The sequence below is a fragment of the Polyodon spathula genome, chromosome 9, assembly GCF_017654505.1.
Source record: "Polyodon spathula isolate WHYD16114869_AA chromosome 9, ASM1765450v1, whole genome shotgun sequence".
Lineage (NCBI taxonomy): Eukaryota > Metazoa > Chordata > Actinopteri > Acipenseriformes > Polyodontidae > Polyodon > Polyodon spathula.
The window spans coordinates 36091241-36097861 of record NC_054542.1 but is presented as its reverse complement, the minus strand read 5'-3'; positions in this window follow the sequence as shown (position 1 = coordinate 36097861).

Sequence of the window (6621 nt, the reverse complement as noted above, 5' to 3'; positions counted from 1 at the left end):
TGTATATTTACAGCAGCAACACTGGGTTCAGATGGCACAGAACATAGCCCATGGAAATGCTCACAGACCGCTAGGTCAGCCAGAATATAGTGGAGCCTCTGTGGGAGTGCATACTTTCAAATCCCCTGCTAAATTATTTGTCATGTAACTCAGTCAGCGTTTAAAACTAAAATAATGTGTAACTGTGCTGTTCATAGTAAATACAAAAACTGAGAAAGGGGTTTAAAGTTCCTTTTACAATGTATATAAACTTTAGAAGCAAAAAGACTTGTCCTAATGACTTTGTAAGCAGGAGCAATTTAACAGTCTTTCACTGATGACTGAAATTGACTTTTCTAGTGTTAATTCGAAAGGATCAGATAATAAAATTAACTGGGTTCTCCAATTAAGTTAATTCTGTCTAATTCCGTTATGGTTTACACAAAGATAATTTGTTGCATTGTTATTTTTTCTTTGGAATTTATGCATGCAATGTAACCATTAGTTTAATATCCAAGTACACTTGTGTATAAATTATAGCAAGCATTTAATAACTTAGCTGCAGATACTGTAATATATTGTAAGATGTCTTGTGTTTGTTTTCTTTTAACTTCTGGAACATTTTATGGTCGACCCATCTTGTGGCAAAGTTTGCCCACACAGACCCTGTTTAATAATGTTTATCTAGGCTTCTTGAACAAGAAAAGTATAATTCTTTCCATCTGGACTAATTCTCTTTTTTCCAAATGTTCACGGGTATAGAGCTAGTAGTGCTTTTTCATAAGCACGCCGAGTGAATGGCTCTGTACTGTGACAAAAGCAATTGCTGGAAACTGCAGAAGCTTCATTAAGATGTTATGTGAAGAGATTGCAGATCTTTTGGATATTCCCGCAGTTCGGTAGCTCTTCTCTGTGTGGAAAGATAATTGGTAACTACTTCCTACCGCAGCTTGTGTGCCCAGTTAATTGTCCCTCTGAGTTCATTTTAAAAGTGACAGGAATCAATGGAGAGCCCCTTGATTTACACACATCATGTGACCTTCGGAGCAACATAACAGACCACAGGTTTCTCAAGTGATTTAATGAATATGTTCTTGTCAGCTTTCAAAAATAAAAAAAAAACTTTGATGCTGAAAAAAAGAAAGTGAAAATATTTGACTTTAGCATAGCAGTCACAGAGGTCATTCAACTACATGCTGTTTTTAATTTTAATGAATTTGTAATTTCATTACCATAATACATGCCCTCCTATTAGTAGCATGTTTTAAATGGGTGTGTGTGTTATTTACCCCGTCCAACCAAAACTTTCTATTATTTTATTTTTATTTTTATATAAACACCCCTGTTTCAGTGAGACATGTCCTACACGGGACACACACGTATATATAAATGCAACATCATATTAAATGTGAGATGATGGAGCAATTTATTATTTTCTTTCATGTTACATATTAATGTCTTCCATTGTTTTGTTCTTTTTGTGTGTGTGTTTTGTTTTATTATTTTCTTTGCAGGATATGTTTACAACATAGTAGGACATTGTATTTACTCCATGTGGTACATTATGTTAGTTTGAATAAAAATAGGATATGTTCATAAACTGCAGCACAAATTACATATAAGCTGTATTCTCAGTTAGTTTAGCGCGCTCCAGTAAATGTATCTGGTAGAACGGGGTTACAAAGCAGTGATTGCCAGGTTAGTGTAATATAGCAGTACAGTTATTTTTACAGTCGTGTCGAGGTAATATCATATTGTCGCACGTTTTGTGCTAAAGAGGGATAGTGGCAGGTGTTATAAGTGCAACCAAAGCGAGGATAGCTATTGGTTCGATTGAAGTTTGGGTACAAATCTGTTGAGGAGCTTTGGGTCCAAACTAAATACTCAACATGCTGCGATTTTTGGAAAGGACTTAATTTGTGTGTAACCATGTGCCGTCTACTCATCCACTCTGTATTTCATCACTTTCAATAGAGCTGGTCAAAAGCTTTGCATCGCCTACAGTTTCTGGATTGATACATAATTACAAAAACTAAAACTAAAATAAACTATATTAACTTAATTTTGATATTTTATTTAACATGTAATCAAAGAAACTACAACACTATACCACAAAATTATACCGGAAGTCATGATAGTAGTATAGTATTTCGTAATTTCGAAATGTCAAGAGTTTTCAATTCTGGTCTGTTTTCAGTTAAGTACACGGAAAAGTACAAAGCGGCATGTGAATTCAATATGTTAACGTAACATTATTCAATAGGTTTCACTCGACTTTATGAAGCAAATGTAGTTTATTATATAGGGTGATGCGCATTTTTTGGCCATATCCACCCCATTACTCAAATAAATCCTTCACGAGTAGCCTTTTATAAATTCCTTGTTGCATTAACGGAAATTATATTCTGATAGTACTGTAGGATATCTCGTGTGTTTTGTATGTAGGTATTTATCAGTTTATGTATTAACATATAAAGCGTTAAATCAAATTATGGGCAGGGCTAATTTACCATATTTAAAGGATGATACTTTTGGTAATTTTGTTAATAATAAAACAAACAATTTTATATGGTAAAAAAAAAAAAAAAAAAAGATACAAATTCTTATTACTGTTAAAATAAGACATACAAATCTGTTGTATTACCTTCATGGTCTCATTTCTATTATTTTGAAGGGAGTTACGTTTACAAATAGGGGTACTCCACTTACAAATACGTTTGTTAGTCCTAATGATTTTGGATAAATGTCTGACAACTTGTTTTCATTCGCTCTTCAGATTGTCATTTTTTATAGCACAATCAAAGCCATCGGTGCACGTCCGTCGTATTTGAAATAAAGAGCGGATGTGACGAAAGTTGCCAATAGTCTCTGGTTTTAATTCATTCGTATTGCTCTGATCACAGTTTACGTCACTGGTGTACCCATCTTCGCTGTCATTGTCATTTTATTTTGTATAGGATAGTTCCATTTGTCGCAATATGTAATTTACTTATTTGCAATGGGTGCGGTAACTGCGTACGTACTTACTCCGAGAGTTACAATTATTACAGGTGGAAACTTTTTCAGCAGGAATCTTTTCCAGGAAAGGATAGGCGAGAGAAGCTACATGCGCTTTCGTTAGCATTGACTGATATATAGGCATAACTAACAGTTGTTGCCACGTGAGCTGGTAGATTATCTTTCTCGATCGTGGTAATTTATACACAGTGTGTGCATGGCCCCTGTTTGATACCATTTCTACTTGAATCGAGTTGACTGCGAAGAGCTGTCAGATAAAATGTAGTTTACCGCAACTGTGCTTTGACTTTAATATCATTCTCCAAACAAATCGCAAATGATTGATGACAGAGAGGGTTATGAAATAGCTTATGGCTCTTAATTAGCTGAAGGCTTTAGTAAATATAAGCCTAACAACCAGACAGTTATTAGCAGTTATTAACAAATCTAATAAATCTATAAGGCAGTTAGCAAAAATAGTTACAAATAGACTGCAAAACCACTGAAAAAAATAAATAAATAAATAACAGTAACATTTATTTATTTTTGTAAAATTAAAAAAAGCAATCTTTACAGTATTGTTTCTGTATATTAACAGAAATATAGCCTCCCTAATAATAAACTCGTGTTCCATATTCCTGGCACAGTTTAACAGTGTAGGGTGTATTTTGTGTGGCATAATGCTTGTGTTACACATACTTCTACGTCTTTTATACTTTCATTAAGTAAAGTAATTGGCCCTTTGTGTATTGTGATCTTTTCTTTTAGACGAATCAAGTTAATTCATTAATTAATTCATTAAAATATGACTTTCCAGGGAAAAAAAACAAAAACAAAACTATTTATTATACTCGTACCCAGGGGTTTTATATATCGGGAACAAAGATTTATAATTTCATTATACTATTATGACGTATGTTGTCGCATTCCCTTGATTTGACTTCATTGAAAAAAAAAAAATTAAAACGTGCCGAATTGTTATTGTTTTAAATACAGTAAAACGCGTGGAAACAGCTACACGGAAACGGCTTCAGAATTGTAGGCCTACTGATGTATCATATTGCATAGGGTTTAGCCTATGTGTGTGGTAAGTGGATTCATAAGAATTATAATTTTAGAGCAGTTCAAATAAATGTAAACCAAGCACACACACACACACACACACACACACACACACACACACACACACACACACACAGAGAGAGAGAGAGAGAGAGAGAGAGAGAGAGAAACTCTCTCTCTCTCTCTCTCTCTCTCTCTCTCTCTCTCTCTCTCTCTCTCTCTCTCTCTCTCTCTCTCTATATATATATATATATATATATATATATATATATAATTAAATATATATATATATATATATATATATAAGTATTGTGTCTTAATTCAGAATATAGGATAAAACTATTTCCCATAACGAAAACGGTATTGTAATTAGTCTAGGTATTAAAGTATCCTAGTTTGGACATTGTAATCCAATCGCGTAAATTATTAGCGCTTAATATCTATTATAGATATTATCAGGAGATTATCTAATATTGCTACAAATTTAAAGTGAATTTGACTTGTCACTATAAATAATAATAATAATAATAATAATAATAATAATAATAATAATAATAATAATAATAATAATAATAATAATATAATAAGCTAAGGATTTTATCAATATTACTTAATTAATAAGATTCTTCTTATATTAATATAATTTAGTACCTTTTACGACTACTTTTAGGAGTTTCAGCCCATATGCATGGACGTAAATCCATAAATTTAATAAAATTGATTGCTATCGAATCTGAGCTTTCAAATTGACGTTAATTGTATTATTAATCTTTTTGTTTATTAATTAAAATAAAACAAAACAATTGCATTGCCTTTATTATTATTATTATTATTATTATTATTATTATTATTATTATTATTATTATTATTATTATTATTATCATTTAGCAGGCGCTTTTATCCAAAGCGACTTGATTCATACAACCTGAGACACGATCTGGAATTTCATATTCGTTTGTTTGTTTGTTTGTTTGTTTGTTTGTTTTATTTTTAAAAACTTAAGCTAACGTATGGATTTAACAATTTAAAGATCCAATTATTTCTTCATATCATATCGGTCTGTATGGACATGTAGATTTTGTTAACTTGATTTAAAAATATACAAACTGTTTAACTATATTGTCTCTCTCTCTATCTTTCTCTCTCTCTCTCTCTCTCTCTCTCTCTCTCTCTCTCTCTCTCTCTCTCTATCTCTATATATATTATATATATATATATATATTATATTATATATATATATAATATAAATTTTTATGATATACAACCGCTATGTTGGCGATTTATAAACTTTATAAAATTGGGAAATTTAAATCGCTTTCTTAAAAAAAAAAAAAATATTAAAAACATATCCATCGAAAACTTCAATTATATTGTTTCAAGAACTCAAGTTGTCCTAATTAATTGTATTCTTCATAGCAATGTTAAGACCAAAACATAAATAAATAAATACAAAATCAAACTATTTCATGGCAGAGCATGTATTTTGTTCAGCATTACATCACAAATAGAGTTTGTTTAAGGTAGGCTAAAAAGAAACGTATTCAACGTAATTACGGTACGGGGTGCTTCCATTCACGTCTTGTAAAATGGATCAAGAATTCACCTTCCAGATTCCTGAATTTTCTTGGTTTTGTTGTTTTGTTTTGTTTTAATCATTTTCAATAACTGAGCCACTTGCCCCAGTCTTGAATTTACACACATTTAGCTTGACCCCTATAGTGAATAACAACAATTGAACAAAGATACGGATATAGCTTGTATATATGCTCTATAGACACACACATCTGAATACCACTATCTTTAGAAGTTATAGAGATGCAGCTGTAGAAACTTTTTGTGCTCGAAATCAACTAGTGGATATTGAATTTCAACGTAACTTCTAGAATTTAAGTACTCTACAACATCCAAATTGTGTAATATAGATATTTGTTTTAGCTTAGAGACATTATTATTATTATTATTATTATTATTATTATTATTATTATTATTATTATTATTATTATTATTATTATTATTATTATGAATTGTGTTCGTTATAGTTTGGCCTTGGTTACAATCATTTTGGTTGTTGCTGTCACAGAATGCAAATTAAACATTATTTGATCATAAAAACCTGAAGCAGCATATTTAAACTTTTTTTTTTTCAATAACAAGTACCCCCATTATTCGCTTCTGCTCATTTATTAGTTACTTTAGTTTTTGTGTAGGTATTTCGATTTATTTTAGGTAGCTGTCCTTTTTTAACGTGCCTGTTGATGCTACTTAATTTAGTCTGGGTCAGGGTCATTCTCCGTGTTGTTTATTGCACTTACTAGAGATGCATTTGGGGAGACTATGTACGCACTCGATTTGCTGCAATGGTTCTGATGGGGTTAATGTAGGCTAGGATGTCCAGGAATTATTATCTGGCCAAAGCTTTTCGCACTCAGAGTAAGTGTTTCTCTCGTTTGCCATTGGATGTCATCTTCTGCCTTTCCGCACTCCCCATTGGGCACAATCATTTCGACAGACACGCCGAGCCTGCCCTTAGCTCTTGGAGAAAAAAAAAAAAAAAATGTTCCGCAGAAGTGTGTATCAATCAGA